Genomic DNA, 10,809 nt, shown 5'->3' on the forward strand with positions numbered 1-10,809 from the left:
TAAATTATGTTTAATTTTTCTCAGCATCTGATTTGTTAATTGCTGATACCTGTTGTGTATTTAAATGAGTTGCCTGATACTGCATTTGATGTCTGATGAAGCGTTGGATACAACGTGAAAGCGCTCACCACTGCAGTTTTTTGTTTGTTTTGCCATTAAATTTGGGATTTTAATGAACTTCATGGACTGTGATTCTATCTACTTGTTCATTTGAACCTCTCAATTGGATTTGTCTTCACAGCGCATGGTGCACACCTCTAAGATTGTTTCGTTTTTGTGCTTTGTTCTTATAGAGGGTGCTTTACCTGGCAACATATTGGTTTTTAGTTTTACATTGACACTGTTACCTTATTGCCGGGACATGGCTGCTACTCCGGTTACTCCTGTGAGTGTTAATGGTTCTGCCAACATGTTCCGTTTGAATGAATTGCTTACTTTTATTGAAAATCCGCTCCTAAAATTGACTGCTGCCGACTTAAACAGAACTGAGAGCACCAGCAATGACTTCAGGAATAATATGAATATCGTTCTCATTACTAGAAAGTTGGAGAACAAACTCCACAAGCTACGTAGTGTGCAGTGGCAGAAACTGCACATGGAAGCTTGCCTTAGCTTCAAGCTAATCCCAAGGGGCTTAAGGGTTTTGAAAATGCCCACATTCGGAACTACACAACCCGAGCTCTTGGCTAAATGGCAAAAGCTCAATATGGATACTAGCTTTGCTTATATTAAAATATTGATTGAGCACTACAATATTCTTATTACATCTCTTGTTGAAGAAGTCAAAGCTATTGAGGGAGAGCTTACCGGTATTGTTGGGCAACATGAATTGAACACACTGTCAACGGATTTGAAACATTCGTTGACTTCCGTAGATTTCAAATCCTTACAAGAAAAGAAAAAGAAGCTCGAGAGAGACTTCTTAGATTTTCAAAATGGTCAAGTTTTTTCTTGGCCCCGTGATATGACTAAACGCCAGTCTAATGCTACAACTTACAGATCAGCTGTTCCTTCTAATTCTCATCGAGCTCCCGAACGGGAATCGACCGAACTGATGACATCATCAGCAGATGCCGGTGACATGACTTCACGCATCCCCCATACAGCTGAAACATTGAGTACTGTTTTTGTTCCTGCATCCAAACAGGTTGTCGTTGAGGCGTTGATACACGCTGAAGATCATGATGGAGCAAATGTACAGCCACAAGCAGTTGGCAACACACTAAGTCCCCGATCCAGGGGAAATGATGTGAGACGCAAGCAGCTTCCCATCGACACGTTTGTAGTCTCGATGGAAAACGAAGTTCATGGTTTAGGTGATGGGCTTCCTTCTTTTCCACTGCCCTTCAGACCTTTCGAAAGGAGGACTTGGTCTCCACAAGGAAGGGCAGTCAAAAGAAAAAATTCCGAGGAGACCATCCTACACGTGAAAAAACCGCAGATGCAAACTCACAGGACTTAGTGGTAAATATTTCTAGTTACAATTTGAGTGCACATGAGGTCTCCGTCTTGAATAAAGGCTTGGGGTTCATACCCTCCGCCAGCAATGATTTGACTGACATTATAATTGATATCAAGATGTTTACAAGGAACTTAGGGCTGAAATTGTTCTATGGCCAAGAATCTAATCAGGTTGATGTCAATAATTTCACGTTTTTTAGAAAACCATTTACTTTTCTCCCCCAACAACATCCATTACTGGAAGCATTTGAGCAAGCCTGCATGCTTGATTTATTTGAGCTTTACAATAATAAAGAAACGAAACCATGTTTTTATAATACCACTTTAGATGAAAGAGCTGCTATCAATAGTTTGAGAAATAATGATAACATAGTAATCAGGCAAGCCGACAAGGGCGGTGCCGTAGTTGTAATGGATAAATCATTTTACACAAATAAAATGGAATACATGTTATCTGACAATGATACTTATTTTCTCATACACAATTATGATCTCAACAACTTAATCAGGGACGTTCATGGTCATCTTTATGATTTATTATTAACTGATGTTATTGATAAAGAACTATATTCTTATCTGTTAGTTGACAATCCACTTGTTCCTTCATTCAGAGGACTTCCAAAAATTCATAAAGGATTGGATAATCCTTCATTGAGACCTATTGTGTCTAGCAGGGGATGGCTCACTGAGCCAATTTCCATTTATCTAGACAAAATGTTTAAACCTATTGTCTCCAATGTAAAACAGATATTGAAGGACACCACTAATTTTTTGGAAAATTTGACTACATATCATAATTCCACTCTGTTTGAAATGAGTGACATTCTTGTTAGTCTTGATGTGAAGTCCCTATTTACGTCCATACCCAACGATATTGGGATGGAATATATTAGAGCATTTTTTGTAAATCAGTTGCTTCCCTCTCACATTATCTCCAGATGGATGTCACTTTTGGAACTTGTCCTCCAGTACAATGTTCTATTTTATGACAACAGATATTACCTTCAGACGAAAGGTGTAGCGATGGGCACGCCATGTGCCAATGCATACGCAAACTTAGTATTGGCACATTGGGAGGACATTTATGTCCACAGTGACAATAACAGCTTCTCAATGCATCTCAAATACTATAATAGATTTGTAGATGACGTTTTTATTATATGGGGTGGCACACCACAACAGCTACTTGAATTCGTGTCCTATTTAAATCATACTACAGAATTTCTTTGTTTTGATTGTACTCATTCAGATGAGGAAATTGCATTTTTAGATGTAAAGATCATCAAGACGGCTAATGGTCTTGAGACTGAACTCTATAGGAAAGAGTGCTGGAGGAATAACCTACTACACCGTAATAGCATGCATCCTAGGCATGTATATGAAAACATTGTGACCAACCAGGTAATGAGGATGTCGAGATTAACAACTCTCGATACTACCTATGACAATCATAAGATACAACTAGCTAGTAACTTTATACACAGAGGATATGACAGTCATAAGGTATATAAAAACATACGGGAAGGTGATCGTCTCAGAACTAGTAAAGGAACTCCCCTTCTCAAAAGAACACAAATGGATCCTCCACGTAATAGGAACACATCTACAACAAATAGGATAGTTATTCCTTATACTAATAAGAATAATCATGTCTTACAAGTCCTCAATAACAACTGGAGATTATTGATGTTTGACGACAACATCAGAAAATTAGTTGATACAAGACCACAAGTAGCCTATAGGAACATGTATTCCTTAAACAGGTTACTTTGTTATGATAGAAAGCCTTCAGTTGGTAGGGGTTTGAACAAGAAGGGCACATACCCATGCTATTCTTGCAATCAGTGCAGGTTTATAGCTGTTTCAGATTGTTTTATTCATCCATTTACAGGACACATATATATGTCCAGGTTTTATGCTGACTGTGTATCCACCAATTTGGTTTATGTAGCTGAGTGTCAGGCATGTAAATTATTTTACGTTGGGATGACTACTAGGACTCTTCGTGAGCGCATACGTGAACATGTTTATGCTATTGAGAAAGCCAACACCACCAATGCTTTGGCAAAACATGTTTTAGATAGTGGTGCCTCACATTCTTTTAAATTTAAGGTCTTGGAATTAGTTCATAAAGGAGGTAGACTGGGTAACATTAGGAACAACACTGAGGAGAGAGAAGGGAAATGGATCTTGAAGTTACAAGCCCATAGGCTTGGACTTAATGATAGATTCACACTCAGACCATTCCTAGTGAACAGACCTTTAAAACATTGATTTCATATGCATATATACACATATATTGTCACTATTAATTTCACTATTTTTAATATATGTCATTTTTTAATATATGTCATCTTAAATTATGTTTAATTTTTCTCAGCATCTGATTTGTTAATTGCTGATACCTGTTGTGTATTTAAATGAGTTGCCTGATACTGCATTTGATGTCTGATGAAGCGTTGGATACAACGTGAAAGCGCTCACCACTGCAGTTTTTTGTTTGTTTTGCCATTAAATTTGGGATTTTAATGAACTTCATGGACTGTGATTCTATCTACTTGTTCATTTGAACCTCTCAATTGGATTTGTCTTCACAGCGCATGGTGCACACCTCTAAGATTGTTTCGTTATAGAACTGAAAACTATCAACTAAGACAAAAGATGAGGACTGCATGGGGTGGTGAGCTGGACAGGGCATAGTATAAGAGGGATAGCAGAAAGGCAACAAAGATTGTAAAAGTATCAAAAGTGAAAGTTGAAAGGGAGAGAGCAGAAGGGTGCAGGAAAAGAACCAATTTTTTTTTTTTTTTTTTTTACACACATAGCAGAAAGAAGAAAGTTAAAAACAGAAATAGCCAGGCTAAATAAAGAAGAAAGGAAATAACCAAATATGGTAAAAATCGAAACTACTTAATATTTTGATTCAGTCTTCACAAAGGAAAGCAAGAACAGGGGGCATGCAAAGGGGGTGCAGCACAACAGAATGGAAAGAATAGTGCGCGGATACCAGTATATGGAGGGAAGAGGTGAAATGGAAGCTGACTGACATAAGGCACAAAGATTTGAGGGGCTATCTCCCAGATTCCTCTAAAATGTGGCCAAAGCGCTGGTAACCCTCCCCCCAAATAATTCTGGGGAACAATATGGCAATATGCCAGTTAAAGTCATTGTAAGAGCACCAAGAAAAACACTGGTAGAGGGGCAGTATCCAGAACAGTGATCCACATGGAATCAAGGCAAGAGAGAATGTCACTAAGTCACAAGTGACCCTGTCAGAGAAGTACCAGCAGATGTGGTCTATATGGGCATCAGCAGGACATCTGAATTAATCACACTCATGGAGGCTGACTGGGGACAATAGGGAGAGGACAAAGACTGAGAAATGGACAGCAGAAGGTTTGAAATGAAGAACATTCAGGAAATGGTGTCTGACAAATGAGTAGTTGAGTAACACAGGGGTGTCTCCTGGGTGCATTCCTCTCCAGTGTAGTTGCCTTAGATGAATCCATGGGCTAGAGAACAGACACATCCACTTTGCTGAAGACACATAGATGGGTGCAGCAGTGGAGGATGGGAAAATCTAGTAAAGGATTTATAAAGACTGAACAAACAGGCAGAAATGTGACAGCTGAGGTTTAAAGTAAAATAGAACAGCCAGGCCACAATAACATTTGTGTGAAGGATCAGTAATAGGGGAAAAACAGATGGTAGATGATAGGATCTGGAAGATCTGAACATACCCGAACTGGACCACCAGGAACAGAGAAAAAGGGTTGTGGCTGAAGTAAACCACATTAGGCTGTTTTCTCCGGAATATATACTCCAGAAGCAAAGAGGAAAGACTTCCACTCTGCATTTCCCATGTCAGACTTCACTTTAAGTACTAAATTTAGTTCTAAAGGCTAAACGAGATGGACATGAAGCTGCTGGGAAGAATTTAGAGGAATGCTACCAGAAATATATGTGGGATGGATTGGAAGAAATACGCCCAAAAGACAGAGTGGAATGAGCTGTTTACACCTGAAACAAGGAGAGACAGGACATGATACTGGTACACAAGTTCATGTCAAGCAGGTGTGAAGGCATCATCTTGAACAGGAGTTACAGAGCAAGAAATGATACTGGTACACAAGGTCATATCAGTGTGATGTCAAGGGGTCATCCTATATAGGAAGTGCAGAGAGGGTCATGATACTGGTACACAAGGTCATGTCAAGGAGATGCGAAGGGATCATCATGAACAGGAAGTTCAGAGGGAGCCCTGATACTGGTACACAAGGTCATGTCAGGGAGATGTGAAGGGATCATACTGAACAGGAAGTATAGAGGGGGTCATGACACTGGTGCACAAGCTTATGTCAGGAAGATGTGAAGGGGTCATCCTGAACAGGAAGTACAGAGAGGGACATTGTGCTGGTGCACAAAGTTATGTCAGGGAGATGTGAAAGGGATGTTCTGAACAGGAAGTACAGAGAGGACCATGACACTGGTACACAAAGTCAGATCAGGGAAATGTGACGGGATCATCCTGAACAAGAAGTACAGAGAAGGGAATGATATTGTTACACAAGGTCATGTCAGGGAGATGTGAAGGGATCATCCTGAACAGAAAGTACCTCTCAACTGTCCCTGATTTTTAGGGACATCCCTGATTTTGACTCAAATTTCAGCTTTGTCTATCTTATCCTTCCTAAAAGTGGTGACATTTAGAGAAAAAACGGCTAATTACACATAATAAATAATTACAATATTTAGAGTTATAGACTTCAGAAAATTTATATCAATTGACATTCTTTTATTCTGTCATTGTCTCAAGTTAATAGTACCAATGTTTTAAAAATGTCCCTGATTATTTCTTGATTCGTCCGCGAGTCTCTTGACATTTGTCCATGATTGGTTGAGAGCTATGACAGAGAGGGCATGATACTGGTGCAACAGTCATTGTCAGGGAGATGTGAAAAGGTCTTTCTGAACAGGAAGAGCAGACAGGGACATGATATTGGTACACAAGGTCATGTCAGGTAGATGCAAAGCAGTCATTCTGAACAGGAATAGAACAGAAGGACATGATAATGGCATACAGTGTCATTTAGGAAGATGTGAAGGGGTCATCCAGAGCAGAAAGGAAGGAACCAGCACAGCCATAGTCATAAGTACTTACTACTCCATGGAACTCTGAAAGGACTAATTCACAGAATAGAGTTGCAGAACAATTGAATGAACTACATGAATGGATGTTAGACAAGGAATCCAAAGTGGCATTCAAGGCAATATGAGACAGGTGGAAAAACTGTAAGGCAAATTACTTAGACTGTAAATGCACTTAACAAGCAGAATGCATAGGTTTATTTTTTCCTTTTGCTATCATGCAAATTTAATGTACTGCAATGTATGGCAATTGTAACAATGATTCTGCTTGTAAGAACAAATAAGTGAATGGAAGACTTGATGCATATGTAACAGTCTGATCCAGGAAGATTATTTTTAAAAATAACATATAAAGCGCTGTGTGCTAAACAAATTAACAAAGGCACATACACACACATACACACACACACACACACACACACACACACACACACACACACACACACACATACACAAACACACACGCAAGCGCAGGACCATGTGTGCACACACTCACACTTACTTAAGCAATTCATGCTGGACTGCACAGCAAATATGTAGATTAGCTTTAAATAATTTGCTCATGATACCCAAGACACTTCAGGAAGGAAAGAAAATAAGGGCTATAACCAAAAACAAGCAAAATTACAATTAACATAGAAGATGCTGGTGTAGTTATCTCATTTATAAACTTGTGAAATGATAATAATTGCCATAAGCATTACTAAACTTCTCCTGTGCATAATTATCACCATAAAAAAGTCTCACAGGCCATAACCTGCCACTAAATATAAGAGTGCCACCAAATTAGCAAATCATATTTGTACTACTTGGGGATTATTATGCAAATATTTAAAGAAAAAAGCAGGCAAAGGGAAATGTTTGCAGCTAAGACTTCTGTCTGAGTCTGTGTATAAATGTTAAACATTATTGGATTATTGTTCAGACCTGCTAAGTTTTTAAAAAAGATGCATTCTATGATGATTGCCTTTGAACAATGCTATGCTTCAGAAATTGAGAAAAGTACTCTATGATACAAAATAGCAGACCGCAAAGAACTAACATTATTTCACTCAACATATTTATCTATAAAAATTCTGATTATTATACATTAAGTAGCTCAACTGAATGAGTCAAAATTTAGTCCTCATACACAGAGCTCTGGAAAAATGTTTACCATATTGCTGTAGCTTAATAAATAGCTGAAGGCATTGTCAGAATTCATTTTTTCAGTGAAACAAATTCAGCCTTTTTACTGTATTTTTTTTTTATTAGAGTAAGAATTGTAAACCTAAGCGGATAGGTTGTTCTGTTTTTAAAACTGTATAGTCTTTCACGGTATGCAGAAATTCAACCAACATGACACTGTGTGGTATTCTATTTTTTGTGAGTTCATGCCTTACAATCTTTGCAAAAGCCTCAATGAGCTGCAAACTTCCACATATGAATGTCAGTGGATTCAGTAGAGATGGAGAAATTATAATTGGAGGAACATTTCCACTTCATACTGACATCACAGCAATGGAGGCGTCATTCACGGAGTTCCCAGTTCCTGTACAATGCAAATCGTAAGTACTTCTCAGTTACAGGATTTGCAAAGAATAAAATCTGTGAAGAGAAATTTCTCCAACATAAAGATGGTGGCATACTGGGAAGCATTCTGGGATGCTACTATCTTTTCTCTGTCAAAATTTCAGAGAATGAAAAGGGAAATAAGGGAATTCAGGACCCTTGCAAAAGCTGAGAAGTTAGCATAATGGTTAAGGTGTTTACTTTATACACTCAAAGTGTAGGGTCTGATCCTTACAGGGGGTTATTGGCTAGGCTTCAAATGACCTCCCATATCAATTAGTCTAGTACTATGTGCATGCTTTGCTATTCGCAGGTCCCAGTAGCCTAATAGATAATGCATTGGCCTCCTAGGCCAGGAATTGCGGGTTCAAGTCCCATCTCAGGTGACATAATTGTAATACAAATATATAATGGATTTCTTAGAAGATAGTACCTATCAGATCATCTGATACCTGTATATTAGCTAAAGAGACCGATGTTAACCATATATTAAATCCATGTCTCAGGACTTCAGGTGCATTAATTTGAACTCCTGGCTCCTTCTTTGAAAATACTTCAGTCTTTAAAGGAAGACTACAATATATTATCTTGATGTTCCTTGTACTACTAATGCATCAGAATTACTCTGAATATTTTTATATAGTACTTTAATTTCTTATACTGCAAGATTACCATCATGGGAATACCATACTAAAATTATTTTGCTCTTCAATAAATTTGTCTTCCTCCCAAAATGAAATGTAGCTCCCTGTAATAAAAGCTATAATGCTGTGGCCTCTTAGATGGCTTTATGAAAGTAGTGTCAGTGCTTCGTTTGAACTGAATTACTCTGATAAGTGCTTTCTGTTCGGAGGTTAGAGCCACCCCTGCTCTATATACATTCTCTTTAATGTAAAAGAGGACAAAAAGGGAATATAAAATGTTTTCATACTTGTAGTCCTTAAAATATTCCAGATTCTCCCTTCCCCACAATCTTGCTAAGTGTGAAAGTTGTCATCTTTGTGCATTCATCAGTGACTGAGGGTGCCATTCATAGAACAGCAAATAGCAGTTGCCTGTAGGTCTCATACTGTAGTTAAATGGATAAAAATAAAAATTCACTGTCAAAAACATGAATGTATTGCCAGTTTATTTATGCAGTTATAATTCATCCCTATTAAAAAAAGAATTCTCCAACAACTAAAGCTTTGGCTGTTTGTGGCATTTAAATGACTTAAGCAGGACACAGCCTTAATATGTGAAATTGTAAATGATGACTACAGGGTGGGACATATTTTCTGAAGCAACATGGCAGCTGAGGAAGAAAAAAATGATGGGACCTTCACAATTTGTGGCGGGGAAAAACTGAAAATTAAAATAAAAGTAGAGGATATAGATGTGTTTCTAAGCACAAGACAATATTATAAATACTGTATATTATATATTATATATTATACTGAGGAAAATACTTAGGAATAAGGGAAATTAGAATGAAGGGCTAAATTATCCTTTAATAAACAAAAATACATTTTAATTTATAGATTCCATATTGCAGATCAAATTGAAGTGCTATTCAAAACAAGGATAAAATTAAGACATCTCAAATTTCTTCCCCAAACCAGCCAATGTACACTGGAAAAGGTATGTTTTTCAAAGGGGAATATCTACATAAATACTCATCATTTCCATGTTTGCTAGTAGAAAACATATCTAAAACATGTCTCATTTGGAGGATATATGTGCACAAAACTAAGATTGTGTGACACTCACCAGAACAGTAGCTCTCCTAGGAGAGGATGCTGTAACAGTAACATATAACATTTAAGCTTTCACACCTCCTGTTTATTTATTTTATTTATTTTTTTAACCAGGTAAGTGAACAAGTCAGCCATAATCAACTGTCTACAAGGAGCAATGGAGTCAGCGAAATTGTCTGTAACAATACATGACAAAAGACTGTTTCAATTTATACCACTCAAAGATTTATAAAAAAATGTAATGTAATGTATACACTAATCCTCAAAGAGTTGTAATGCAGGTACTAATAATGCATAATATGATTTATACATTTTCTAGAGAGATTTTTGCATCCAGATGATGTTTTTCCTATAAGCAGCCAATGCAAGTCTTAGCTCCACCAAGTTAAAGATGTAGGTGGTATACAGTTTACTTATATTCTCACCTAGGTCTTCCCTCTCTTTAATCAAGTCTACAGCCTCACATGGAAGTGTGCTTGAAAAGGAAATCCTGCACTTACAAAACACTTGCTGCAGGCAGTGATCAAACAGACAGTAAAACTTTGAGAGCTTCAGCTTAGTGTTGCTTATATTAAACCAACTAACTAAAAACAGAAATAAATCCAACCAGTCAGCCTCGACAATTGCTGTATGGAATCATGGATTTTATTCAAAGAAGGAAAATAAAACCATAAAAGCAAGGCTGAAACACAGATAAGCACTTTCACACCTTTCTAAACAGGCATGTCATCAGATCAAAAAACTGTTACAAACAAACCATCTTTTAAACAAAGTTATCCCACCAAGTCACATGATCGAAGAATTGCTCTTAAAGGGACAGTTCCATTAAGTCCCTTCATACCATCTACATGTAATTCTAGAATCCATTTTATCTTTTTACATTCTGTTTTATTCCTTAGATCACTTTTTCTAT

This window comes from Protopterus annectens, chromosome 7.part0 (genome assembly GCF_019279795.1).
Source record: "Protopterus annectens isolate FY-2018-M chromosome 7.part0, PAN1.0, whole genome shotgun sequence".
In the NCBI taxonomy this organism is placed as follows: domain Eukaryota; kingdom Metazoa; phylum Chordata; order Ceratodontiformes; family Protopteridae; genus Protopterus; species Protopterus annectens.